Source organism: Stenella coeruleoalba (genome assembly GCF_951394435.1).
Source record: "Stenella coeruleoalba genome assembly, chromosome: 11".
Lineage (NCBI taxonomy): Eukaryota > Metazoa > Chordata > Mammalia > Artiodactyla > Delphinidae > Stenella > Stenella coeruleoalba.
This window is the reverse complement of record NC_137157.1, coordinates 26,125,361-26,153,287: the sequence shown is the minus strand read 5'-3', so window position 1 is coordinate 26,153,287 and position 27,927 is coordinate 26,125,361. Positions and strand designations below refer to the sequence as shown.

The 27,927-nt window shown below is 45.7% G+C and overlaps 1 protein-coding gene across 3 annotated transcripts in view; it reads right to left on the bottom strand.

The window, feature by feature from the left end:
• The window catches only part of TMCC3 (transmembrane and coiled-coil domain family 3), a 396,915-nt gene that overhangs the window by 53,811 nt on the left and 315,177 nt on the right, over positions 1–27,927 (bottom strand). The gene's annotated exons all lie outside the window — the stretch shown is intronic.

The following is a 27,927-nucleotide window of genomic DNA, read 5'->3' as shown; positions in this document are numbered from 1 at the left end:
GATCCCACATGCCGCGGAGCAGCTGGGCCCGTGAGCCATGGCCGCTGAGCCTGCGCATCCGGAGCCTGTGCTCCGCAACGGCAGAGGCCACAAGAGTGAGAGGTCTGTGTACCGCAAAAAAAAAAAAAAGCCAGGGAACAGATTCTCCCATATTGCCGGTGGAAGGATTGTAGCTTTGCCAAGGTTTGGTTTTAGGACTTACAGAACCGTAAGAAAACGAATGTGTGTTGTTTAAGCTAATAAATTTGTGGCAATTTATTACAGTAGCAACAGCAAACTAATACACGTGCTGAGAAGATAACAAAATATAAGCCCACTGTACCCTTTCTCTCTTCCTTCCTAGACCTACCCATCTGTTATAGGCTGAACAGTGCCCTCTCCAAATTCATACGTTGAGGTCCTAACCCCCCACGCCTCAGAATATTTGGAGATAGGGCCTTTAAAGAGGTAATTAAGGTAAAATGAGGTGCTGTGAGTGGGCCCTAATACAATATGACTTATGAGAAAAGGCGATTAGGGGCACAGACACACACAAAAGGAAGATGATGTAAAGACACAGGGAGAAGAATGCCACCAAGGAGAGAGGCTTCAGAAGAAACAAACCTTGCAGACACCTTGATCTCTGACTTCCAGCCTCCAGAACTGTGAGAAACTAAACTTCTGTTGTTTAAGTCACCCATTCTGTGATATTGTGTTATGGCAGCTCTAGCAAATGAATACACCATCCTTCAAGGCAGAAGTGAAATTCAACCTCCTTTCTCCAACTGTCTTGATCAGACTAGCAACAGTGTAACCATGGTCTTGGGAAACCTAGTGGCTGAGAAGGAAGGACAGCCTGCCATTTGCAACAACATGGATGGACCTTGAGCACATTATGCTAAGCGAGATAAGTCAGACAGAGAAAGATTGCACTTATACGTAGAATCTAAAAGAGTCAAACTCATAAAAACAGAGAGTAAAATGGTGGTTACCCAGGAATGAGGAGCTGGGGAAAGGACAGATGATGTTTAAGGGTACAAACTTACAACCAGTAGCAAATAAACCCTAGAAATGTCACGTACAGTATGGTGAATATAGACAACAATACTGTATTACAATCATCAAACTTGCTAAGAGACTAGAACTTAATTATTCCAACCACTAAAAAGAAAGGAAAATTATGTAATGTGATCGAGGTGTTAATTATCACTACAATGGCAATCACATTAAAATATATCAATGTGTATCAAACTTAAAAAGGAAACAACTGAGTGTCTGTCACCTCAGTTTAATGCAAGGGTCACAAACCAAATCCCTGCGCGGCCAGGAAGAGAACTGATATGAGGGAACTGGCTAAGTGTAAGGAACATAGTGCCTGTAAATTACACGTAAGTGATATACACCATCACAAAAATAGGCCCACTCCCAGGTCTGCCTTTTGCTTTCCCACCTTTAATAGAGGATGGGAAACATTCTCCTCTCTCTCCCTGGCAGCGCTACGGGTTGAGGTGGCAGTACACGGGGAGAGAGGCACTGGCCCTCGGCCCTCATTCTACATGTCCAGGAGCCCATGAGGGCAGGGGCCAAGGGAGCTGGGTACAGCCCTGCCCTGTGTAAAGGGGCAGCTGCAGCCCAGCTCCAGCCAGTTGTCACCAGGGCCAAGTCCAGGCCCCAGGGCTGCTAGAACTTTGCAAATTTTCAAAAGAAACTGGAAATTTAGATTAAAAAGATAAGAAAGCTGATTTTTAAGCATTGGCAACCAATTAAAAATTTTTTCTTGGGCTTCCCTGGTGGCACAGTGGTTGAGAGTCTGCCTGCCGACGCAGGGGACATGGGTCCGTGCCCCGGTCTGGGAGGATCCCACATGCCGCAGAGCGGCTGGGCCTGTGAGCCATGGCCGCTGAGCCTGCACGTCCGGAGCCTGTGCTCCTCAACGGCAGAGGCCACAATGGTGAGAGGCCCGCGTACCACAAAAAAAAAAAAAATTTTTTTCTTATTTGTGCTGGCCACTTGATTAGGATGACTACCATCAAAAAAACCAGAACATTAATTGTTGACAAGGATGTGGAGAAACTGGAACCCTGTGCACAGTTGGTGAGACAAAAAGACAAATACTGCATGATTCAATTCATATGAGGTACCCAGAGTAGTTAAATCATACAGATAGAGAATAGAATGGTGCTTGCCAGGGGCTGGAGCTGGGAAGGGGGGTTGGGGAGTTATGGTTTCATGGGAACAGAGTTTCAGTTCTGCAAGATGAAAAGAATTCTGGACGGTGGTGATGGTTGCACAATATGAATGTACTTAATGTCACTGAACTGTACATGTAAAAATGATCAAGATAGTAAATTTTGTGTTAGGTACATTTTGCCACAGTAAAAAAACTGGGAGAAAAAAACCTGTGCTAGATAAAATCGTTATTGCCAAACAAGACACACTTAAGGGCTCCATTCAGCCCACAGGCCTCCAGTTTGCAACCTATTGTTTAACACTTAATTTTTCGAGTTGTTTTGTGCGTTTATGTCTCATTCACTCAACTAGGAAGTAAAATGCTATGAAAGTAGGAGCTGTGTCTTAACCTCCTTTGATGTCCTGCAGGCAGGAGCTCTGGGCTCTGCAGCCGGCAAATCATAGGTGCCCTGCCAAGTATCTGATGACACACACACTCACACACATACACACTCAACTCACACACTCCACTAGCAACTAATTATTAAAAAGCCGCACGGTACGTGGAGCTGTGAGCCCAGGGGGCTGCATCATAGCAGCTCAGGAGTGAGAGGGGGCACCGCGTTGGGAGCACTGAAAGGACGTCACCAGACAAGAAGGTGGAGATGCTGTGTCAGGAGAGACAGGCTGAGGGTGGGCAAGTGGGGAAAGTGGGCCTTGTCAGCCGTGTTTCTGGAGGTTCACCCTCATCGCAGTGGTGATGGGAAAGCACTGCAGGCTCTTAAGCAGACAGTGACAAGATTGGAGCTGATTTTGGGATAAATCCTAAAAACTAGAGCCTGGAACACCCTGGCTGAGGGACTCAGGACAAAGCTGTGTCCCCAACAGATCTCTGGGGCCTCACACGTGTGTGGGAAGAATGAGGAGACTGGGACCCCGGGAAGCACTGGGGGAGCTCGGGGGGCTTCAGTGAGAGGGGTGATGACTTGGCTGCGTGCCCCATTCAGAGCGAATTGCTGTGTGTGTGTGTGTGTGTGTGTGTGTGTGTGTGTGTGTGTGTGTACACGTGCGTGTGCACACCAATAGCTGGAGTAATTCTCAGGTGGATCTGGGCAAGCCGACTGCCCACAGGTTCAACCTGTTTCCCTCTGTCAGGGAAGAAGACATTTTCCTCTACTTTTCCAGGTTCTTCTGGCTTGTCTAAGAATTAAGTTCACATGAGACCGATGAACAGGAGAAAATCAAACAAAACTTAAAAATGTATACATGGGGGCTTCCCTGGTGGCGCAGTGGTTGAGAGTCCGCCTGCCGATTGGGGGGACACGGGTTCGTGTCCCGGTCCAGGAGGATCCCACATGCCGCGGAGTGGCTGGGCCCGTGAGCCATGGTCGCTGAGCCTGGGCGTCCGGAGCCTGTGCTCCGCAACGGGAGAGGCCACAACAGTGAGAGGCCCGCGTACCGCCAAAAAAAAAAAAAAAGTATACATGGGAGAGAGCCAGGAAAACTGTGTAACTCACCAAAATGGCTAAAACCCTCACCTTAAATACCATCTTCAGCTAAAGACATAAGAGGATGTTGGGGGTAGTGGTTTGGGAACTCAAAGGGGAAGCAGATAATTGACATGGAGATGGAAAGCAGATGTTTGGTAAACAAACATTTGCTGGGTAGGCAGAGAAGGTGGGCCAAGAGGGGGATTTTAACAGACGTTGCTAGGTTCCTCCCTCCTCCACCCCTGGTTCACACTGCAGTTATCTACGGTGATGGCTCCCTTCCTGGGACGGGCCCCAGTTAGGGGGAAGGTCAACGTTTCTTCCTGAGTCTTTTGGGTCATGATTGTTTTCAGCTCGAGATAATTTGCATAGGAAAGAGACACTCTGGGGGGACAAATTTTGCTCCCCTCCACTTCCTTTACATGCTTGCTAACCAGTTCCAGGCCCTGATCAGAAAAGGATGGTGTCCTGAGGTCCAGCCATCAGATCATCTTTGCCCCCTGAGGACAGAGGAAATAATAAGTGCTCTCACTTTAAACTGATCCCAGACAGGGTCCCACGCACTCAGTAACCCGTGGCAACCCCTAGAGGCTGCTACAACCTCAGCAATGAGGAGGACTGTATGCAGGGAACTTACTGGTTCCCCAGATGCAGAAATGACTGAGCCCTGGTGACCACCGGCAGTCTAAACGTGCACGGAACTCTCAGGCTGACGAGGTCTGAAGGGGCAAAGGCCCAGTCCCCTAACACCCTTCTCTGAGGGAAAGAAGAATCTTAGAAGAAATGATATGAACAAAAGAGAATACTTCTCGGGTGGTTCTCTGGCGGCCAACAGTGACTGAATGTTTATTAAGTGTATTTCTCTCTGGTTGCTCAAGGGCAGCTCTTCACCTCTGGGACTTGAAACAATTTCTTCAGAAATAATTAACCAGCCACAATTGGTGGTACCTCATAAAGCCTGGAAAATGCAGTGGTCAGAAGAGCCGCATTGAAGGGGCAGTCTGGGGAAGCTGGAGGCACAGGGATGGGACCACTGACGTCAGAGGTGGAGTTACTAAGAACTGGGTGACGTCTGGACTGCTGGCCCCAGGGATTTTGAACTTAGTAACGGAGGCGTAATTCTTCATTCCCAAACTTGACCAGTGGTAAAGATGCCAGGATGCCCACGATTGCTCAACTGATAGTCATCAACACATCCTCAAATCAATGTGCACTTCTGAATATGAACAGGGATGCTTCCAAAGGGGCTAGAGTTCTGCGGAGCCCCCATTAGCCTCTGGGCCCCCTACACGCTGGATCTCATCCTTGTTGCCTCTGCCACTGGCACAGTAGGGATTCTGCCTGGTGCTTCCCCTAAGCAAACAAGAGCAGCCACTAGAAGCACCTATAGTTCCAAGACCAGTTCCCCAGCCCCGGCCTCCAACCAGATTACCACTCCTACACCCCAAGATGGTCTTTGGAGCTCAGCGCAGGAGATGGCCATGATCCCTGTATGATGTGGAGGCAGTCATGTTATGGGCTTCATGTTATAGGTGACCTAAGAGAGGTCTCAGAGGTGCCCTGGGAGCAAAGAGGCTAGTTGAGAAGGAGACCAGGAATGCCCCAGCTAAATGGCGCTCCCCCGCTCAATCTGGGAAAGAAGTGTTCCCATCTTCCCTAAGCCAGGCATTTGACATATCTTGCTCCCATCTTACTCTCACATCACCCGTTCTCTGCATTCATTTGGCTCCCATGTTAGCCCAACCCAGGCTCCAGGCAGTTCCCACACACTCAGCCAAACTGGACCACTTGCTGCAGCCTTACCCCCCTCCACATATTCCTGCCTCTACACGTCTTTACCCAAAATGCACATGTGATGGAGGCCTATTTCATGTGACCATTTTGACCCAGATGTTTGATGTGACCAGATTAAAATACCCTCCACAAAGGTACTCAAAACACTACTTTATCTTAAAAATTGCAGTCCTAACTGAAAGGAAACCAACAAAGGACAGGGTGTGGGTTCATATAGATAGAAGCACATGATATCTGTTAAAGACATTACTCAGTTATAACAATAAAAAACTAAATATTTAATCATTTGTTTCTCCCCCCAGCTACCTAAAAATACACTTCACGCTAAAATAGCCGCTTTAGGATCACTATGACAACATGGCACAAGTTTGCTCATACTGCTTCCTCTATCCTCCCACTGTCTGTGTCAGTTAGGAATGCCTTATGATGTAATTAGCAGCCACTAAGAGAGCTTAAGCAGGAAAGACATTTATGACCTCACACCACAAGAAGTCTGCAGGTAGATGATTCCTGGCATTGACTCAGATGCTCAACAGAGCTGACAGGGACACAACCTCTTTCCATATTTCTACTGCCATCCTTACGCTGGCTATCAGTTCTCACTCTCATCACCTCATGGTCACGATATGGCTGCCACAGTTCCAGGCATCGTCTCCTCATACAAGGTAGGGAATAAAGAGAAAGGGACAGTAGTTAAAGAGGCTATTACAACTGTCCTGGGACGAACTGAACCATAACCAACCTAGTGGCAGCCGAGATGGAAACATGACAAATCTGAGACATATTTAGAAGGTAGAATTGACATGACTCTATGGTAGCAATGATGAGGAAGACGGATCAGAGGTTTCTAGCTTGGGTGACTAGGTAGGTGGTAGTGGTGGTGGTGACTTCAGTGGAAGCAAGGAGTACAGAAAGAATAGATCTGGTATAAGGGAAGAACAATGACCTTAGTTTTTTTAGTTTGAGGTGCTCTAGGGACATCTATATACATACAGATATTTTATAGGAAACCTAAAATTGGATCCATGGCTCAGAAAAGAGGTAAGCACTAACTATGTAATTGGGGTAGTACCTGTCAAACAGGTGATGCTGAAATCGTAGACAGTGTGTAGAAAGCAGGTAGAGTGGAGATAATGGAGCCCCAGAACTCTGAAGAGGGGTGGAGAAGTAAAAGGACATCCAGGGGCATGGTGTTAAGGAGACCCCCTAAGGGAGGAGACAGCATCAAAGAGCAGGGAGAGATCTGCACTGTCGAATGAACTAGAAATCAAGTAAGACCAGGGCTGTGAAATATATGTACTGGTTTTGGCAATTAGGCAATTGATGACCTCACTGACAGCAGTTTATGGGAGGGAGGCACTGATTGTACTTTATCGTGGTTTGAGGAGCCTTAGGAAACAAGGAAGTGGAGACTATTCCCTCAGGAAACATGCTGTGAGGTGTGGCCATATGACTGACTCTGGCCCAGGAGTTATAAGGTTGGTCTTGTTGGGGGCCTAGAGATGAGATTTTCCTCTCTGTACAAGGCAAGGAGTGAGGAGAGCCTGCAACTCCTGTCGTGTTCTTCTGTGTGAGGATGTGATGGCTGGGTCTGAGGCAGCCATCTTATGGTCAGGAGGACAGACATCATTGCCATAACTGAGGCTCAGCAGAGCAGAAGGATGGGATGAGCTTGGCCCTTGGCCTTCACTGAGCTGATGAACTATCCCTGCAGCCACCTACCTCCCAACTTCTTTTTAGGTGAGGAAAATAAATCCTTGTTGCTGAAGCCACTTTTACTCTGCTTCTAACTGGCATGTTGAGCACACTGCTCATGAGATGTGATAAAAATGAACTCTACTACTGTTTCCCACCATCCCTGGAAACTCTTCAGTGGGGATAATATCTCCCTATTCCTAGATGAAAACTCTGGCAGACCCATGACTTTTGTCCTCACCCTTAGGTAACGGTCTAAAGTCTCCTCCTACAGTAAACATGGTTGTAATTTTGGAATTAAAATGGCCAAAGACTAAATCTGAACCTGATTTTGCATCAAATCTCCCCTCCATCACCAGGCCTGTGTCAGGCCCAAAGCCCGAGGTGGAGGGGCCACAAGGCTGGCTTCTCTCTTTCTCCACCTCACACTCTTCCTCCTTCACCCAACGCTTATCTCTACCTGCCTAGGGTCAGGGTGTGGGGTGATGAATGCTAAGGCCACTGAACAGGTCCTGCTGTCAGCCGGCTGTGGCTCTCTGGTCCTGGCAGAGGTGAAAGCTGACCTTCTTGTGGGTGCTTTCTGTGCGCTCTTAGAAGCTTCCCATCCCTGGGGATGCTTGCAGTTCCCTTGGCCTGAGGGCTCCTTCCTCAGCCACAGGAAGGCTGTGCCCACCTCTAGCTTCCTTCTGCTGTGCCGCCCCCCAGCCCCACCCACTGGCTCAATCCGACTCATACCACGCAGATTTGTCTGCGGCGTGGCCACGTCAGGCCCGTGGGAAACACTGGGCGTCTCTGTAGCTGACCCCGACGCAGCCCTCCTCTCCCGGGCAGCCACAGGCCACTTCAGCCGTCTTACTTGTCAGTCAAAGTCCTCTTGGGGACCTGCTTTCAGGTGAGGGCAGTAGAACACCCACCACAGACACCTCAGAAGAAATCCAAGGAAAGAAAGAACTCAAGAACACCCTCTTTCTTGCCCCTCTCTCAATCCTTTTTTTGTTCTGGAATTGGCGAGGGGCTCAGGAGCACAAGGAGAGGTTCCCAATCACTCCCTTCGGAGGTTCTACTAGAGTGACCTGGCTTTGGAATTTCATCTTTTGTATTCTGACAACTTGCTCAAAACTTTGGTTTAGCTGCCCACCTCTGAGATGCTTCTTAGTGAGAAAAATAAACCTCTATTGTTTCAGCTCAGTAGTCTATCACCAGGCATGGAAAGCAGCTGAACCACTTCAGCTGGCTTCATGACTCTCCTGACACGATAAAGTCAAAGCTGGTGATTTATAACAGTAAAGAATTAGAAACGTCCAACCACAGGAGATCCAACACGTGAAACATGCATACGATGGAAAATTATACAGCCTTTTAAAATGATACTTTGAGGGACTTCTCTAGTGGCCCAGTGGTTAAGAATCCGCCTTCCAATGCAGGGGATGCGGGTTCAATCCCTGGTTGGGGAAAAAAGATCCCACATGTCGCGGGACAACTAATTCTGCGTGCCGCAACTACTGAGCCCGTGTTCTCTGTAGCCTGCTCTCCACAACTAGAGAGAAGCCCACACGCTGCAACGAAAAATCCCGCGTGCCGCAACTAAGACCCAACGCAGCCAAAAATAGATAAATAAATAAATAAATATTTTTAAAAAATGATACTTTGGAAGAATACAAATATAGGAACATAGGAAAATGTTCATATTTTGTTAAATTATATATATGCAGAGGAAAAAGACTAACAGGAAATGTCAGAAAGGTCAAAGTCCAATATGGCTGAAAGAAAATAAAACACACACATGTTATATATGCATAGAAAATAGCTGGGTGGATATACAAGACATAGGTATCAGCAGCTGCCTCTGGGGAGGGGCCCTGGGCATGGAGGAGGCGGCAGGGGGCGTGATTCCTGAAGTTTCCAGCCATATGCATGTGTTCCTTTTTCAGCTAAAGAAACTGAATAGTGTTGTTGTTATTTTTTGTTTGTTTGTTTGACACTTTTAGAGGGAAAAGGATAATAATAGTTTTCTCTGGGTGGAAGATTTAATGGAGATGTAAAACATCTTTTTGTTTGTTTATTCTGTATTTCCAAATCACCATGTATTACTAAAATAACCAGGAAAACACACACACACACACACACACACACACACACACACACACACAGTAAAATGCCCTCCCTCTCCCTGTTTCCTGCCCTTCCCTCCCTGAACAGTTTGGTTCCAAAGCCATGAGTGATGAGTGGACACAGAAGGTCGGGCTCCGTGGGGGGAAGGGGATGGCCTAGAGCAAGGTGGCACAGTTCAAGCAGGGGGACAGGACCTGGTGGGGGGGTAGCCTGGCAGAGGCAATCAGAGCCCCGGAGGGTGAGGAGGGCTTCCTCGTGCGTCACAGCCAGAGCAGGGTGGGGAGGACATCCATGCACTGGGGTGACCCGGTCAGTGTGCCTGAGACTGCAGCAGGGTGAGGAGAGAGACCCAGTGGAGAGGCAGCCTGGTGTTGAGTGCCAGCACCCCAAACCCACCCACATCTGGGAGGGGTGGGAAGCAGAGATGGGGAGTCACTTACACATGGGGGTTGGGCAAGTGAGTAGGTATATTAGAGACCATGGAAGGCAGTGTTTCACTGTTGGAGAAGGGTGTGCAAATACAGAAAGGAAGACAATTTGAATGCGCTCGTGGGGTTGGACTGGGGTCAGAAGGGTTGGTGTAAACTCATGGTCTTCAACGTACAGACAGATACAGAAATAAGCAGAGATCTAAATGTATATCTATGTGAATATACGTATATAAGCAAATATAGATGCTGTCTTAGTCAGCTCAGCCTGCAGCAATAAAATACCATAAATTGCGTGGCTTAATAGGGTTTTTTTCACAGTTCTTGGAAACTAGGAAATCCAAGATCAAGGGTACAGATTTGACGTCTGGTGAGGGCCCTCTTCCTGGCTTGTAGATGGCCACCTCCTCACCGTGTGCTAACCTGGCCTTTCCTCGGTGCATGTGCCCCTTCTGCTTACAAAGCCTCTGATCTCATCATGAGGAAACCACTCTAATGACTTCATCCAACCCTAATCACCTCCCAAAGGCCCCATCTCCAAATACCATCACCTCAGGTTAGGGCTTTGACACATGAATTTGGGGGACACGCACAAATGCGTGTGTTCCCTACTTCTGTCCACTGAGAGGGCCTGCGAGTGGTGACACTCCGATGGCAAAGAGCAAAGCTAGCAAAGCTAGCACCCAGAGCTTGGCTTTTCCATACTGTTTTCCACTAAAAGGAATCCGGATTCCTTGAAAAAACTGCCAGTTGCAGGTCTAGGGTGGGGAAAGCACAAGACGAACCTGGAACATCTTGTGCCAAAAAACAAAGGGTGCTCAGAGAACGATGAGGACGCGCCAAAAGGACACAAAAGACAGCGTGAATGAGTTCCCACTCGCCACTCAGGGGACAGCATGTCATTAAAATGAACAGTCAGCATCATGGATTATAACCCTTTGGATAAAACAGAAAGCCATGATCCCATACTGAGAGAAGTAAATTAATGAATACATTGAAAGTTTGCTGAGGAACAGGAGGTATGAAATACCTTCCCACGAAATACTTATTAATTACCAAGGGGAAAAAATGTCTTTACAGTGACATCACCTTAATCAAGAGTTCAAAAAAAAAAAAAAAAAAGAGGCAAAAGCATCCATAATGAGACACAGCAAAACTGCAGCCCATCTGATAGGATGCAGTGAGAATACGGCGTCGCTTCTGTGATATTCCTGCCAGAGGTGGATACGCTGAATCTAATCATAAGGAAACACCAGCTTGGGGGACATTATACAAATAACTGTAAACTTCAAATGCTCCAAGATCATGAAAGTCAGGGAAAGATGGAGGAACTATTTCAGACAGAAGGAGACAGAAAAGACAACTAAATGCAGTTCATCCTTCCGGACCAGATCCTCTGGCTGCAAAAGACATTATTGGGACAACTGGTGAAAGCTGAATGGGGTCTGAGGATGGGAGGTCAGTAACACATCTATCTAACTTCCTGATTTTGATGGTTGTATTGTGGTCATGTAGGAGAATGTCCTTATTTTTAGGAATCACACAAAAAAGGGTGTGTAGGTGATAGGACTTCAGGTTGGAAACTTACTCCCAAACGGTTCAGGAAAAATAAAATTCTTTGTACTAAACATCCAACTTTTCTCTAAGTTTGTGATCATTTAAAAATTTTTAAAAACCCAATAAATTCTATTTACATATATGAATTAAATATCCCTAAGTATAGAATCGGGGTGGTTATATACTACATAGTTATTTTATTTGTGTACTAATAGGGCATATACATATACAAATACAGAGCACTGGGACCTACAAGCAGACCTGGACCTCCTTGTGCTGAATGGGGGCTGCAGCCCCTGGAGATCCAAAGAGGCTCTGGAGATATGGGCCAGCCTCTGGGGGCCGCCTGACTATAGCTGGAAGCTGGGCCCCTCCCTAGAACATCTAGCCCCCCTGTTCTGAGATAATGGCTTCCAAACGTCCTAGAAAATTCAGAAATCAGAAATTCATAATTCCTGGCCTGAGAAATCATTGAAATCCCAGACATTCTTCTATTTCAGGATCCCCAGGGCGCGTCCCAGACAGTCTCATGTCCCTGATGGTGGTACCCATCATGGCCTGATGATGTGGAGTCAGACAGAGGAGGCTCTGCCTTCCAGCCCCGCCAAGTTTGTGCCTCAGTTCCTCCACGTGTAAGACGAGAAGAGCGCTGTGGTGGGGAAGAGGTGACATAATCCATAAACCCCCCAGGCCCTGTGCCGGGTAAATGACATGCTTGGTGACAGGAACTGCTTTTCTTTATCAGTTAAAAGTTCATGTTTCTTTGTTTAGATTCCAGAAATGTGGTCACCATTTCGATAAAAGCCAGCAGTACCAAACGCCAGTAGGGCTGGGCTCCGAGGTGTACTCTATTTTCAGCCATGTGGACTTCAGACCCCAGCGAAGTTTTATGAAACGCGCTTTATGGCCCCAGACTTCCTTCTGATACTGGGAGAATGGCAGGGTGAGGTGACGGTCAGACCAGGGAAAGTCAAGCTGAAGGGAAGCTTTCCAAAAGCGGCATTGTTCCCGTTAGATATCCTCATCCTTTTGCATTGGGAGGGGTTTCTGGTAGAAAGTGTGAGTAATCCTGATTCCATACTCAGTAATATGTATTAAACACCAAGTGTCCAGGAACCGCAGATACAGAAGAAAGAGATGCAGCCCACCAAGTGCTCACAATCTAGTGGGGAAGGAAGGCAGCTCCATTGTTACATTATCTGGCCTCTTTGTTCATTGAATCTATTGATTACCACCCACGTGCGTGGCACTCAGTGAGGTCCAGGGGAAGAACCAGATGAGGAGAAAATGGCTCGGGCTATAAGGAACTCACTGTCTACTACTGGGACAGACATAAACCAAACCCTCCCTGATCACTAGGATAAAGGGATCATAACAGGGCATTCCTTTACAGAATACAGAGTGGGGAAGGGAAGCACAGGAGGTCTTCACAAAGCAGATACGTGAGAGGGTCATGAGGAAAGGAAGGAGAAGAAATGCGATCACAGGCAGAAGAAAGCACTCAGGCATTGCCTGAGGATATGAAATAGCAAAGTGGGTTCAGGGCCGGATGTGTGGAGCTGGGGCAGGAGGCTGGGAAGTTGGGTTGGCTCCAGTACATCAAGGACCTCATGCAGCTTTGTTCAGAAATTCAGCCTTGACCCTGTGGGCAGTGGGAACCCCTGAAGGGTTTAAACAGTGGAACAGGGTGATCTGATTTGCATTTTAGAAAGATCACACTGGCAGTCACATGGGTTGGGGGGGGGGCGGTCAAAACCAGGCCAGGGGAACCACTGAGGAGCCTGTTACAACTGTCCTGGGAGAAATAATGGTGCCCTGAACCACAGTAGTAGCAAGTGGGATAGAGTGAGGTGAACAATTGGCAGGTTTATTGAGAAGGTGGAAATGATACGACTTGGTGGTGCTGGTGAGGAAAAGGAGGAGGGCTCTGAGGTTTCTGGTTTGGGTGGGTGAGTGGATGGTAGTGGTGTCTTTACGAAATTAGGAAGTGAACAGGAACTCGGCAAAACACCGAGCTTGGTTTTGTGATCTGAGGTGCCCTCAGGATATCTCTGTAGAGACGAAGGGTGAGTCATTGGAAATAGGGGTCTGTGGCTAAAAAAAACAGGCAGGTACTCACTACATGGAGCTGGTAGTTATTAGTCAGAGATGATGGCTGAGTCACGGGGAGTCTGTACAAAGCAGGTGAAATGTAGATAATGCAGCCAAAGAAGACTAGCGAATGGTCGAGACGTGGTAGGAGAAGCAGAAGAGTGGCAGCAAGGAAACACCCAATGAGAGCAAAACGTTTTGGCCAAGTGTGAGCATCACAGTGGCAAACGATGTAGGAATTAAGTAAAGATACAGGCTGCAAAGGATGCATCAGATAAGCAAACGGGTCATTGGAGAGAAGTGTTCTGTAAGTTTGGGGGCTTATACTAGTTTTTAGTGGATTAAGGAGTCCGGGGAGAGTGGAGTGGAGACTATAATTTTAAGAAACATGGTGAGGGGACTTCCCTGTTGGCACAGTGGTTAAGAATCCACCTGCCAGTTCAGGGGACACGTGTTCGAGCCCTGGTCCGGGAAGATCCCACATGTCGCGGAGCAACTAAGCCCGTGTGCCACAACTACTGAGCCTGCGTTCTAGAGCCCGAGAGCCGCAACTACTGAGCCCAAGTGCTGCAACTACTGAAGACCACGCGTCTAGAGCCCATGCTCGCTCTGCAACAAGAGAAGCCACCGCAATGAGAAGCCCACGCACCGCAACAAAGTGTAGCCCCCGCTCACCGCAACTAGAGAAAGCCCGCGTGCAGCAACGAAGACCCAACGCAGCCAAAAAAAAATAAATTAATTAATTTAAAAAGAAAGAAACATGGTGAGGGGAGAAGAAGGAGTGGTGAGCTGAGGAAAGGCAGAATCCAAAAAAGTGGGTTCAGGATAGCAGCAGTGTGGACAGTTGTGTAGGCTGAAATGAATCCATGGAAAAACAGGCATGGATGGTACCAGACTTGATGACAGAGGAGCAAGATCTCTGGAGAGGCGGGGCGGGGAGAAAGTGGGCACAGGTAGGAGGGTCATCTTGGACCAATGCGGGGGTGTGGGGACAGAGGAGAGCAAAGAACGGGAAGAGGAGGGAACCGCTGAGCAAGTTTAGGCCTAGGCCCAATGAGTAGGGGTCCCAGTGCTCTGTGGAGGGAGAGCTACCAGGGGAGGGAGTGTTTTCCTTGGCACCGGCTGCAGGTAGGCACACTGAGGCCCCAGGTGGTGGGGACGCCCCAGGCTTCCGGGGATGTGGGTTCATCAGCTGAACCCCTGGGTGCAGGTGCAGGGAGCAGCTGGCCTGTCCCAGGGTTGTGCCTGGGGAAGGGTGGCATGGGTAAGGGCCTGGGGTCAGGGCCCAGAGGCTGCCAGTGAGAAGCTCCTAGGGGTCCGGAGGAGCTAGCGGGGAGCTGTGTGTCTGCTCAGGGCTCAGCATCCCGCAGACGGGTTACTCACTGCTGACTCAGGTCCAGGTGCTCATTGGCATGTTATTCATTTCAAGCCAAAAAGAAAAAAAAAAAAAAGAGCAGGAATACTAAGAGCATCTCATCCTCCTTCCAAATGGAACCACCCCGGATATTCCCAGCACTCCTGCTGTCGTGCTGAGTTTCACTGACCTAGAAATCTTTCCACTTTGGAGGGCTCTCCTCAGTCAAGCCCACATGGCTGTCTGTGACACTGAGCTGGGAAAAAAGCACTCAGAAGTTCATTTCTGGGCTTCCCTGGTGGCTCAGTGGTTAAGAATCTGCCTGCCAGTTAAGGGGACACGGGTTCGAGCCCTGGTCTGGGAAGATCCCACATGCTGTGGAGCAACTAAGCCCGTGCACCACAACTACTGAGCCTGTGCTCTAGAGCCCGTGAGCCACAACTACTGAGCCCAAGTGCTGCAACTACTGAAGCCCGCGCGCCTAGAGCCCGTGCTCTGCAACAAGAGAAGCCACCTGGGCTTCCCTGGTGGCGCAGTGGTTGAGAGTCCCCCTGCTGATGCAGGGCACACGGGTTCGTGCCCCAGTCTGGGAAGATCCCACATGCCGCGGAGCAGCTGGGCCCGTGAGCCATGGCCGCTGAGCCTGCGCGTCCGGAGCCTGTGCTCTGCAACGGGAGAGGCCAGAACAGTGAGAGGCCCACGTACCGAAAAAAAAAAAAAAGAGAAGCCACCGTAATGAGAAGTCCGCGCACCGCAACAAAGAGTAGCGCCCACTCCGCGCAACTAGAGAAAGCCCGCGGGCAGCAACGAAGACCCAACACAGCCATAAATAAATAAATAAATAAAGATTTTTTTTTTAAAGTTCATTTCCTCTCTAAGAGTATCAAGGTAAGTTTTAATTTTAGGTTAAATGCTCAGTGCACGGCCATTACTGCTGCCAAATATTCTATTTTTGTTTGTCGTCGTCTCCTCCCACTAGAGTGTAACCCCCGCGAGGAGAGGGACATTGTTTCATATCTCTGTGCCTAGAACAGTGCCTGACACATGGTAGGTGCTCAATAAATACATTAAATGACTGAAGACCCTGTTCCAAGTACTTTTTCTAAGCCTTACCACCCTAGGCATGTTCCAGGTTAGGACAGGGAAGTTCAGAGAGGTTAAACATTTTCCCCGGGTTCATCAGATTGCGGGTAGGAAGAAAGCCCCCAGAGTTTCAGGCTGGCCTGCCCACACGTCACGCAGTCATTCAGACTCTGCTTGATTAGTCTATTAGGTGACCACGCCTGTGAAAATGATTCATGCTAACCCAACTCCGACAAGACATGCTGACAAGAAGCAGCAAATGTGCTGATTTCCATTCAAATATAGAGAGCTGCCCAGGAGCTGAAATGCCCTAACCAGCTGCATGGCTCAGTCCATCCCCTGTAGGACAGGCCTGTGACTGAGGGAGCCAGAGGAACATCCCCCAGCTTGGCCAGGAGCCTGGGCGGGGTCCAGTGCTCTCAGGGAGACCGTGAGCCCACTCTGGGAACTGGACACCAGGAGACCCACTGGGCTGACCGGTCAGGATCCTTCCTTCTCAAGCAGCGACACGCTGCTGCCCGCCCTCCACTAGCCAGGAGAGCCAGCCGCCAGCCTTCAGCCTCCTTGGGTCCTTCCCAGCTTCTCCCTTTGAGAAGTGCTTGTTGAACGATGAATGGGCCTCCTCCCTTCCAGCTCTATATACGGTTTTCATCAACTCTTAGGTGACTGCTTCTTGTTGATAAGGGGAAACCCTACGCATAGCAGGAAATCACCTGGGAAAAATTCTGACTCCCGTGTCTGGGGAAAGCCATCTCTCTGTGAATCCAGGCCTGTTTGAGTTCCTGCTGGCTTGAGCCACTGCGGGTGTTTATGTCCTGCCTGTGGCCCGAATGTTGGGGGTCTGTCTTATAGTTCTCTGTTCCCTGCAGCTAAGAGGACCTGGGCTTCAAACCACAGGGAAGTGTGATGATGGAAGAGCAATCAAAACCACTCTGGGGAGGAAACACCCAGCTTGGAGAGCACCACTGTTTGTAATGTGGACCGTCTGAGATCAGAGTAGAAACCAGGCCTCTGAGAGTTTCTTTAGTAAATGGAGTCCCTTAACTATCAGTAGAGACTGAGGCATGACTTTGCTTCTTTTCTACTACTTGGTAGCTATTTTTAAGCAGAACAGAAGAAAAAAAATCCAATTGCCATACCTGGCCCGGAGTGGTGTAACCACCACCAACACATGGCTGATACTCGCTCCCGTTAACTTCTTTAGTCAAGTTAAAGGCCTGGCAGGGGAGAAATTCTGGCTGGCTTAGCAAGGAGAGGAATTTGAGAGTAGCCATCACAGACGGTTGGTAGCAGATACTCCAGAGCACAGGGCAGAAGCCACCAGGGACCTCACCCTCTCAGAGCTAAGCAGAAAAGCTGATAAATACTCAGCCAAACCAACTGCCCATCACACAGCCCAAGAAGCTCAGGCAGCCAGGGAGGGTGTAGAAGTTTCTTTAGTTAACAGCTTTCCATTCTGTTCAACCACAAATCTGTCAGCCCATGTGTTTTCAAAGATCTAGGATATCGGCTTCAGGTAACCATCCTCACCATAATATGTCCAAAGAGCAGAGGTGTAAACGCACGATTTGCAACTGTGGTAATCTGCAACGGCGGTACTGACTGTTCCAGTCCTGGGGCTAAGTGACCCCTTTTAGGGCTCCAGGAGAGTCATCTGCCTCGCAGGAGCTGGGAGCTACCGAGTAACTAGAAGGCAATCGCTCAGTCCTTCCGTTACAGCACAGGGGAGTGGTTACCAGTGTAGGCTTGAGTCATACAAGTTGGGGCTGAACAAACAGCCCACAATTACCCACTTCCTGATGCTGCTAGTTTTTTAGTCACTCTGAACCTCAGTTTCCTCATCTGTTAAGCAGGGACAATAGTGTCTGACTTACTGGGTGTCGGAACAATTATGTTTGATAGTGAATGCAAAGCATTTGGCACATAGCATAGTACACAGTAAATGCTCAAAAAATGTTAGCTGTCATTCCACAGCGATGAAAGCCCAGAAGGTGCTGTTTGGCACTGCCATGGTCCTTCTGTGTCCTATAAATTCCTGCATCTCATGGTCATACCTATCAGAAGGTAACTGTATGCAGGGCTGCAGGTAATCTGCAACCTTATGACTGTAAATTAACAAAAGCTACTATTATGAACTGCTATGAAGATTGGAAGTTACTTGGTTAAATTGTGACTATGGGTGTTCTCAGGTGTCCACGATCATTTTTTCTATTAGAGGTCCATGTATGATTCAAAATCGGAAAGCACTGCTTTATTGTGTGGCAGTATCTTTCATTATTAGCTATAATCTAACTCATCAAAAATTTTCTCCACCTCTCTTTTTAAGGAAATACAGACTTGGTGTTTTCCCTAAAGTGACACTTGGGAATATGCCGGATTGGTCACACATTTAATATAATCAGGTCTATTTTCTGTGTGTACATCTTCAGACATCAAATAACAATGGGTGTGCAAAATAACAACAGGGTCCCAAAAGATTTCCAAAGATTCAAATATGCAAATAACCAGGGCAAGGAATGAGCTGACGTATTTACGAATGTCTCCATCACCTAAACGTGCTAGTTATTTTGTTAGTACAGGGGGCGTGAGTGCTGGATGACCAGAGGAGAAACTGCTTAGGACATCGAGCTGAGTGGAAGTAGATTAAAAGGCAGGAGAAGGCAAAGGCAAAGAGAGCTCAGCTTCCTCCTTCACTAGCTGTGACCTTGGGAAAAGTGTCTGACTTCAATTCGACCCATATACCAGGGATAACGATGCTTATGGCATAGGACTGGCTCAGATAAGTTACCGCACTAGGAAAATAAAGTGCTTCGTCAGCACGAAAGCACCATACAATGGAGAGAGATGACACTAAACAGGCTGCTTCTTCAGAGGGTCTGCTCACTCCTGTGCCCACACCTGTCCTGGTGTTGCCCTCCTTCTTGTCTGTCTTGCTCCAGCTCAGGACGGCTCTGCCTTGCCCTCAACATCCTACCACACCTCTTCCCACAACACCAGGGAACATCTCCTAGAATTCCAGGTACTGTGACAAACCGTCCTTCCCTCTCCCACCAGGCTCAAGGAATGGGCACATGGACAACTTTGCACAGGGTAGACTTGAAATTAGTTTAAACATTGATTGGGGATGGGTGGGGAGAGGGAAGGATGAATAGGCAGAGGATTTTTAGGGCAGTGTCACTATTCTGTATGACACTATAATTAAAGGTGGATGCATGTCATTACACACTTGTCCAAAGCCATAGAATATACAGGAGTGAACCCTAATGTAAACTAGGGACTTTGGGTGATAATGACGTATCAGTGTAGGTTCCCCCTACATTGTACCCCCTGTTGGGGGATGTTGACAGCAGGGGAGGCTGTACATGTGTGGGGACAGGGGGTGTATGGAAATCTCTGTAACCTTCCAATGAAGATTTTTGTGAGCCTAAAACTGCCCTAAAATAGTCTATTTTAAAAAATGATTATACAGACACACAAACAGATCTGCTACTGAGATGGGCTCTGACAAATGTGAAAATTTAAGAAATCTAGCTCTTTTTTTTTTTATAAATTTATTTATCTGTTTGTTTATTTTTTGGCTGCGTTGGGTCTTCATTGCTGCACATGGGCTTTTCTCTAGTTGAGGGGAGCGGGGGCTGCTCTTCGTTGCGGTGCGCAGGCTTCTCATTGCGGTGGCTTCTCTTCTTGTGGAGCACGGGCTCTAGGTGCGCGGGCTTCAGTAGTTGTGGCACGCGAGCTCAGTAGTTGTGGTTCACGGGCTCCGGAGCGAAGGCTCAGTAGTTGTGGCGCACGGGCTTAGCTGCTTCGCGGCATGGGAGATCTTCCTGGACCAGGGCTTGAACGCGTGTCCCCTGCATTGGCAGGTGGACTCCCAACCACTGCGCCACCAGGGAAGCCTCTAGCTCTTGGTTTAACATCAAAGCCAACATCGTGTTTATTTAAAAAAATGATGGCACCTGCTTTGAATGTGGTGAAGGTCTACAGGGAATTTACAATGTTAGGCTGACAGGAAACTATATGATATCCCACAAAACAGAAATTCTACAACAGACCTCACAATGAACATTTCCAGTTTCTATGCTCGGAGCCACTAACTACTGCCTAAACACATCTTAAAAAGCGACCACGTTTTGTTGAAACATTTCTCTAAGGACAAATACAGCAGACAAGCTTTAAATAAAGTTGCAACACATAAATCATTCCTAAAACAATCAAGGTACTTACTTCCCAGCTTCTTATAAACAGAGAATTGTATTGACTTCAGAAAATTATAAATCTGCTTTTATACCCTCTGGGTTATCACTCCTGTTAAATGTACCTTTCTTTTTAAAAAAGCTTCTTAACTACTTTTAATAAAAATAGGCCAATTTCATTCTTTTCAGTGATTTATCTTTTTAGACCAACTCTTTCCTTAGCACATGTGCTAAACTTCTTATACACCTCTCTCCAGATAGTCTTGAATTTTAAATAATGCCATTTCATCCTACCCCCGGTTTCTCAAAATTATAGAAATAGGCATAATAGGTTCTTTAATCATGCATGTTCATATTAGTAAGTATATTTGAATGTTTTCCCAAACCAATACAACTATATTTGGATTCAATGCAAAAATGTTCCATGTGAGGCAAAATAATTTGGTATTTAAGAAACAAAGAAAAAGGATCTAAGTGAGTAGTTGCCCGAGGGAAGCTAGTTCCTCTCACTATTATTGAACCCATAATTAAACCTGATACACTAGAAAAATGACAGGGTGAGAAACATACATAGTGGGGAAATATTTAAATGAATACAAGAGTGACAAATCAGGAGAAGGGCTAAAATCGCATGGATGCTAACTGACAGAGAAGGATAATAATAGCATTATGGGCTGCAATGGAAAGGGGAGGAGTTTCAGACGATTTCAATTTATCAATAGATCACAGCAACCATATAAGCAGAACAACTAACTATACATGCTGTAAATTTGGGACGAATGCTACTTTTTTTTTTCTTTTGAACAGGAATTTCTATGCTTTTACTATAAGTGGGTGAAAGATTTACAATAATTTCTTTACATAATAAAATGTAGTTATTAGAAAGAATAAAACAGGACTTCCCAGGTGGCGCAGTGGTTAAGAATCCGCCTGCCAATGCAGGGGACACAGGTTCGAGCCCTGGTCCAGGAAGATCCCACATGTTGCGGAGCAACTAAGCCCATGCAACATAACTACTGAGCCTGTGCTCTAGAGCCCGCGAGCCACAACTACTGAGCCCATGTGCCACAACTACTGAAGCCCACACGCCTAGAGCCTGTGCTCGGCAACAAGAGAAGCCACCGCAATGAGAAGCCCACGTACCACAACGAAGAGTAGCCTCCGCTCGACACAACTAGAGAAAGTCCATGTGCAGGAACAAAGACCCAACGCAGCCAAAAATAAATTTAAAAAACAAAAAGAATAAGACAGCTGTATGTACTGATACTTAATATATTTAAATAACAAATGCTACTTTCACTGTCCAAAATCAGCAACATAGAGAGGCGGGGTCAAGATGGTGGTGTGGGAAGACACGGAATTAGCGTCTCCCCACAACTAAGGTGCCTGCCAGCCGCTGGTGGAAGACTCGGACGCCCAAGGAGATGGGAGGAACCCCAGAGTGAAACTGTAGGACGCAGGGGGACTGAGGGGGGAGGAGAAGCGGAGGCCAGACAGGATCAGCGCCCCCAAGGCTGCGGATATCATGAGAGGCAAGCAGGAGGGGCCCTCCCAGAGCGGAGGAGCAGGAGAGGAGAGGAGGGCGTTTGCCCCACCCACTCTAGCCCAGGAAGCCTGCTGGGCTCCCAGGTGAGGTCCCCTGCCCTCTGAGCCCAGGGGTGGGGGGCACACCTGGGCCCCTTCTGTTCCTTGAGCCTAAGCCCCACTCCGCCATGGCCCCCAGGGCCTTTTCCATCTCTGTGGGTCCTGAGCAGTGGCCCCGCCCACTGCCCAAACCTCACCCTTGCTTAGGCCCCGCCTTCCACAGCCAAGGCCTTCCCCCGCCCCTACCCTTTGTTTTTTTTCTTTTCCCTCCTCCTCCTTTTTTTACTATTGTGGTACTGATGTACCTTCTGGTTGTTGATCCATCTATATTTTTATTTTTATATTCTTTCTAACATATCTGTTAGTTTCCTAGTATAATTTTATTTTTTACTTTGTTATTGTTCTTTTAGTTTAGTTTTTTTTTTTTTTGGCCGCCCCACATGGCTTACAGGATCTTGTTTCATGAGCTGGGGGTTGGGCCGAAGCTCCTGTGGTGGGAGCTCCGAGTCCAAACCACTGGACTAACAGAGAACCTCACATGCCAGGGAATATTCATCGGAGTGAGGTCTCACAGAGTTCCTCATCTCAGCACCAAGACCCAGGTCTACCCAATAGCCTACAAACTCCAGCGCTGGAAGCCTCCGGCAAAATAACCAGGAAGATAGGAACACAATCCTAATCATAAAAAAAAAAAAAAGAGATGGCAAAAAAATATTTCACAGATGAAGGAGCAAGGTAAAACCTACAACACCAAATAAATGAAGAGGAAATAGGCAATCTACATGAAAAAGAATTCAGAGTAATGATAGCAAAGCTGATTCAGAATCTCAGAAACAGAATGGAGGCATGGATGGAGAAAATACAAGAAATGTTTAACCAAGATCTAGAAGAACTAAAGAACAAACAGAGATGAACAACACAATAACTGAAATGAAAAATACACTAGAAGGAATCAATAACAGAATAACTGAGGCAGAAGAACGAGTAAGTGAGCTGGAAGACAAAATGGTGGAAATAACTGCAGAGGAGCAGAATAAAGAAAAAAGAATGAAAAGAATTGAGGACAGTCTCAGAGACCTCTGGGAGAACACTAAATGCACCAACATTGGAATTATAGGGGTCCCAGAAGAAGAGAAAAAGAAAGGGTCTGAGAAAATATTTGAAGAGATTAGGTTGAAAATTTCCCTAACATGGGAAAGGAAATAGTCATCTAAGTCCAGGAAGCACAGAGAGTCCCATACAGGAAAAACACACCAATATGCATATTAATCAAACTAACAAAAATTAAATTCTAAGAAATATGAAAAGCAGCAAGGAAAAAACAAAAAATAACATACAAAGGAATCCCCATAAGGTTATCAGCTGATTTTTCATTGGAAACTCTGCAGGCCAGAAGGAGTGGCAGGATATACTTAAAGTGATGAAAGAAAAAAACCTACAACCAAGATTGATCTACCCAGCAAGGATCTCATTCAGATTTGATGGAGAAATCAAAAGCTTTTCAGACAAGCAAAAGCTAAGCAAATTCAGCACCACCAAACCAGCTTTACAAAAAATGCTAAAGAAACTTCTCTAAGCGGGAAACCCACAAAAGCAAACCCAAAACAATTAAGAAAGTGGTAATAGGAACATATATATTGATAATAACCTTGAAAGTAAATGGATAAATGCCCCAACCAAAAGACACAGACTGGTTGAATGGATACAAAAACAAGACCCATATATATGCTGTCTACAAAAGACCCATTTCAGACCTAGGGACACATACAGACTGAAAGTGAAGGGATAGAAAAAGATATTCCATGCAAATGTAAATCAAAAGACAGCTGGGGTAGCAATACTCATATCAGATAAAATAGACTTTAAAATAAAGACTGTTATAAGAGATAAGGAGAGACACTACCTAATGATCAAAGGATCAATCCAAGAAGATATAACAATTATAAATGCTTATGCACCCAGCATAGGAGCACCTCAATCCATAAGGCAAATGCTAACAACCATGAAAGGAGAAATCTACAGTAACACAGTAATAGTAGGGAACTTGAACACCCCACTTACAACCATGGACAGATCATCCAAACAGAAAATAAATAAGGAAATACAAGCTTTAAATGACACAATAGACCAGATAGATCTAACTGATATTTATAGAACATTCCACCTAAAAGTGGCAGAATACACTTTCTTCTCAAGTGCACATGGAACATTCTCCAGGATAGATCACATCTTGGGTCACAAATCACGCATCGGAAAATTTAAGAAAATTGAAATCGTATCAAGCATCTTTTCTGACCACAATGCTATGAGATTGGAAATCAATTACAGGAAAAAAAAACTGTAAAAAACACAAATACATGGAGGATAACAGTGCACTACAAAATAACCAAGAGATCACTGAAGAAATCAAAGAAGAAATTAAAAAATACATAGAAACAAATGATAGCAAAACCACGACAACCCAAAACCTATGGGACGCAGCAGAAGTAGTTCTAAGAGGGAAGTTTATAGCAATTCAATCTCACCTCAAGAAACAAGAAAAATCTCAAATAAACAATCTATCCCTACGCTTAAAACAACTAGAGAAAGAAGAACAAAGAAAACCCAAAGTCAGTAGAAGGAAAGAAATCATAAGATCAGAGCAGAAATAAATGAAATAGAAACGAAGAGAACAATAGCAAAGATCAATAAAACTAAAAGCTGGTTCTTTGAGAAGATAAATAAAATTGATAAACCCTTAGCCAGACTCATCAAGAAAAAAAAGGGAGAGGACACAAATCAATAAAATTAGAAATGAAAAAGGAGAAATCACAACTGACACTGCAGAAATACAAAGGATTATAGGAGACTGCTACAAACAACTATAGGCCAATAAAATGGACAACCTGGAAGAAATGGACAAATTCTTGGAACGATACAATTTTCCCAGACTGAACCAGGAAGAATTAGAAAATATAGACAGACCTATCGCAAGTAATGAAATTGAAACCGTAACTAAAAATCTTCCAATAGACAAAAGTCCAGGACTAGATGGCTTCACAGGTGAATTTATCAAACATTTAGAGAAGAGCTAACACTGATCCTTCTGAAACTCTTCCAAAAAATTGCAGAGGGAGAAACACTCCCATATTCATTCTACGAAGCCACCATCACCCTGATACCAAAGCCAGAAAAAGATATTACAAAAAAAGAATATTATAGACCAATATCACTGATGAACATAGATGCAAAAATCCGGAACAAAATACTAGCAAACAGAATCCAACAGCACATTAAAAGGATCATACACCATGATCAAGTGGGATTTATCCCAGGGATGCAAGGATTCTTCAATACACGTAAAACAATCAATGTGATACACCACTTTAACAAATTAAGGAATAAAAACCATATGATCATCTGAATACATGCAGAAAAAGCCTTTGACAAAATTCAACATCCATTTATGATAAAAACTCTCCAGAAAATGGGCACAGAGGGAACCTACCTCAACATAATAAAGGCCATATATGACAAACCCACAGCAAGCATCATACTCAATGATGAAAAACTGAAAGCATTTCCACTAAGATCAGGAACAAGACAAGGATGTCCACTCTCGCCACTCTTATTCAACAGTTTTGGCAGTCCTAGCCACGGTAATCAGAAAAGAAAAAGAAATAAAAGGAATACAAATTGGAAAAGAAGTAAAACTGTCACCGTTTGCTGATGACATGATACTATACATAAAGAATCCTAAAGATGCCACCAGAAAACTACTAGAACTAATCAATGAATTTGGTAAGGCTGCAGGATACAAAATTAATGCACAGAAATCTCTGGCGTTCCTATACACCAACAACGAAAAATCTGAAAGAGAAATTAAGGAAACAATCCCATTTGCAATTGCAACAAAAAGAATAAAATGCCTAGGAATAAACCTGCCTAAGGAGGTGAAAGACTTGTCCTCAGAAAACTATAAAACACTGATGAAAGAAATCAAAGATGACATAAACAAATGGAGAAATATACCATGTTCTTGGATGGGAAGAATCAATACTGTGAAAATAACTATACTACCCAAAGCAATCTACAGATTCAATGAAATCCCTCTCAAACTACCGGTGGCATTCTTCACAGAATTAGAACAAATAATTTTACAATTCATATGGAAACACAAAAGACCCTGCATAGACAAAGCAATCTTGAGAAAGAAAAATGGAGTTGGAGGAATCAGGCTCCCCGACTTCAAACTATGCCACAAAGCCACAGTAATCAAGACAGTAATGGTACTGGCACAAAAACGGAAATATAGATTAATGGTACAGGACAGAATGCCCAGAGATAAACCCACACATATATGGGCACCTCATTTACGACAAAGGAGGCAAGAAAATACAATGGAGAGAAGACAGCCTCTTCAGTACGTGGGGCTGGGAAAACTGGACAGCTACATGTAAAAGAATGAAATTAGAACACTCCCTGACACCATACACAAAAATAAACTCCAAATGGATTAAAGACTTAAATGTAACACCAGACATTATCAAACTCTTAGAGGAAAACATAGGAAAAACACTCTTTGACATAAACCACAGCAAGATCTTTTTTGACCCACCTCCTAGAGTAATGAAAATAAAAACAAAAATAAACAAATGGGACTTAAAATCTTTTGCACAGCAAAGGAAACCATAAATAAGACAAAAAGACAACCCTCAGAATGGGAGAAAATATTTGCAAATGAAACAACAAAGGATTAATCTCCAGAATATACAAACAGCTCATGGAGCTCAATATCAAAAAAGCAAACAATCCAGTTAAAAAATGGGTGGAAGACCTAAATAGACTTTTCACCAAGGAAGACATATAGATGGTCAAGAGGCACATGAAAAGATGCTTAACATCACTAATTATTAGAGAAATGCAAATCAAAACTACAATGCGGTATTACCTCACACCGGTCAGAATGGCCATTATCAAAAAATCTAGAAACAATAAATGCTGGAAAGAGTGTGCTGAAAAGGAACCCTCTTGCACTGTTGGTGGGAATGTAAATTGATACAGCCACTATGGAGAACAGTATGGAGATTCCTTAAAAAACTAAAAATAGAACTACCCTATGACCCAGCAATTCCACTACTGGGCATATACCCTGAGAAAACCATAATTCAAAAAGAGGCATGTACCACAATGTTCATTGCAGCACTATTTACAATAGCCAGGACATGGAACCAACTTAAATGTCCATTGACAGATGAATGTATAAAGAAGATGTGGGGGCTTCCCTAGTGGCTCAGTGGTTGAGAGTCTGCCTGCCGATGCAGGGGACACGGGTTCGTGCCCCGGTCCGGGAAGATCCCACATGCTGCAGAGCGGCTGGGTCCGTAAGCCATGGCCGCTGAGCCTGCGCGTCCGGAGCCAGTGCTCCGCAACGGGAGAGGCCACAACAGTGAGAGGCCCGCGTACCGCAAAACAAAAAAAAAAGATGTGGTACATATATACAATGGAATATTACTCAGCCATAAAAAGAAACGAAACTGAGTTATTTGTAGTGAGGTGGATGGACCTAGAGTCTGTCATACAGAGTGAAGTCTGAAAAACAAATACAGTATGCTAACACATATATATGGAATCTAAAAAATAAAAAAGAAATGGTACAGATGAATCTAGTTGCAGGGCAGGAATAAAGAGGTAGACATAGAGAATGGACCTGAGGACGTGGGGTGGGAGCGCGAAGCTGGGGCGAAGTGAGAGTAGCATTGACATATATACACTACCGAATGTAAAATAGTTGGCTGGTGGGAAGCAACAGCATAGCACGGGGAGATCGGCTCGGTGCTTTGCGATGACCTAGAGGGGTGGGATAGGGAGGGTGGGAGGGAGGCTCAAGAGGGAGGGGATGTGGGGACATGTGTATGCATATGGCTGATTCACTTTGTTGTGCAACAGAGACTAACACAGTATTGTGAAGCACTTATACTCCAATAAAGATCTATTAAAAAAAAGAATCAGCAATGGAATATTTTTATTTACTGCTACATTATGGGTTTATATTTTTTTGGTGGGGGGGGAATGAGTGGGGGGGATGTTTTGTTCCGACTCAATCATACTCAAAGTATAAGCTGGAATAACCAATTCAAAACCCACAAGAGTATTCTTAGGTTTTTGTTTTGTCCTCAGCAAACTATCATTATCCTGGTGATCATGAAAATGACATGCACCAAACAATCCAGGGTTAGAACCCAATGTCCAGCATCTTCAACCACTCAGTTAAGTTCGCTGAGGGAGCCGGCGCTTACCCACCCCACCGCTGGCTTTCATCTCTAGGTACGCACATGATGCTGACTGCCAACGAAAGGTGGGGAAGAGGATTCGTTAAATGTATATTGAATATCCAACTCCAGGGTATGTCATAGCTA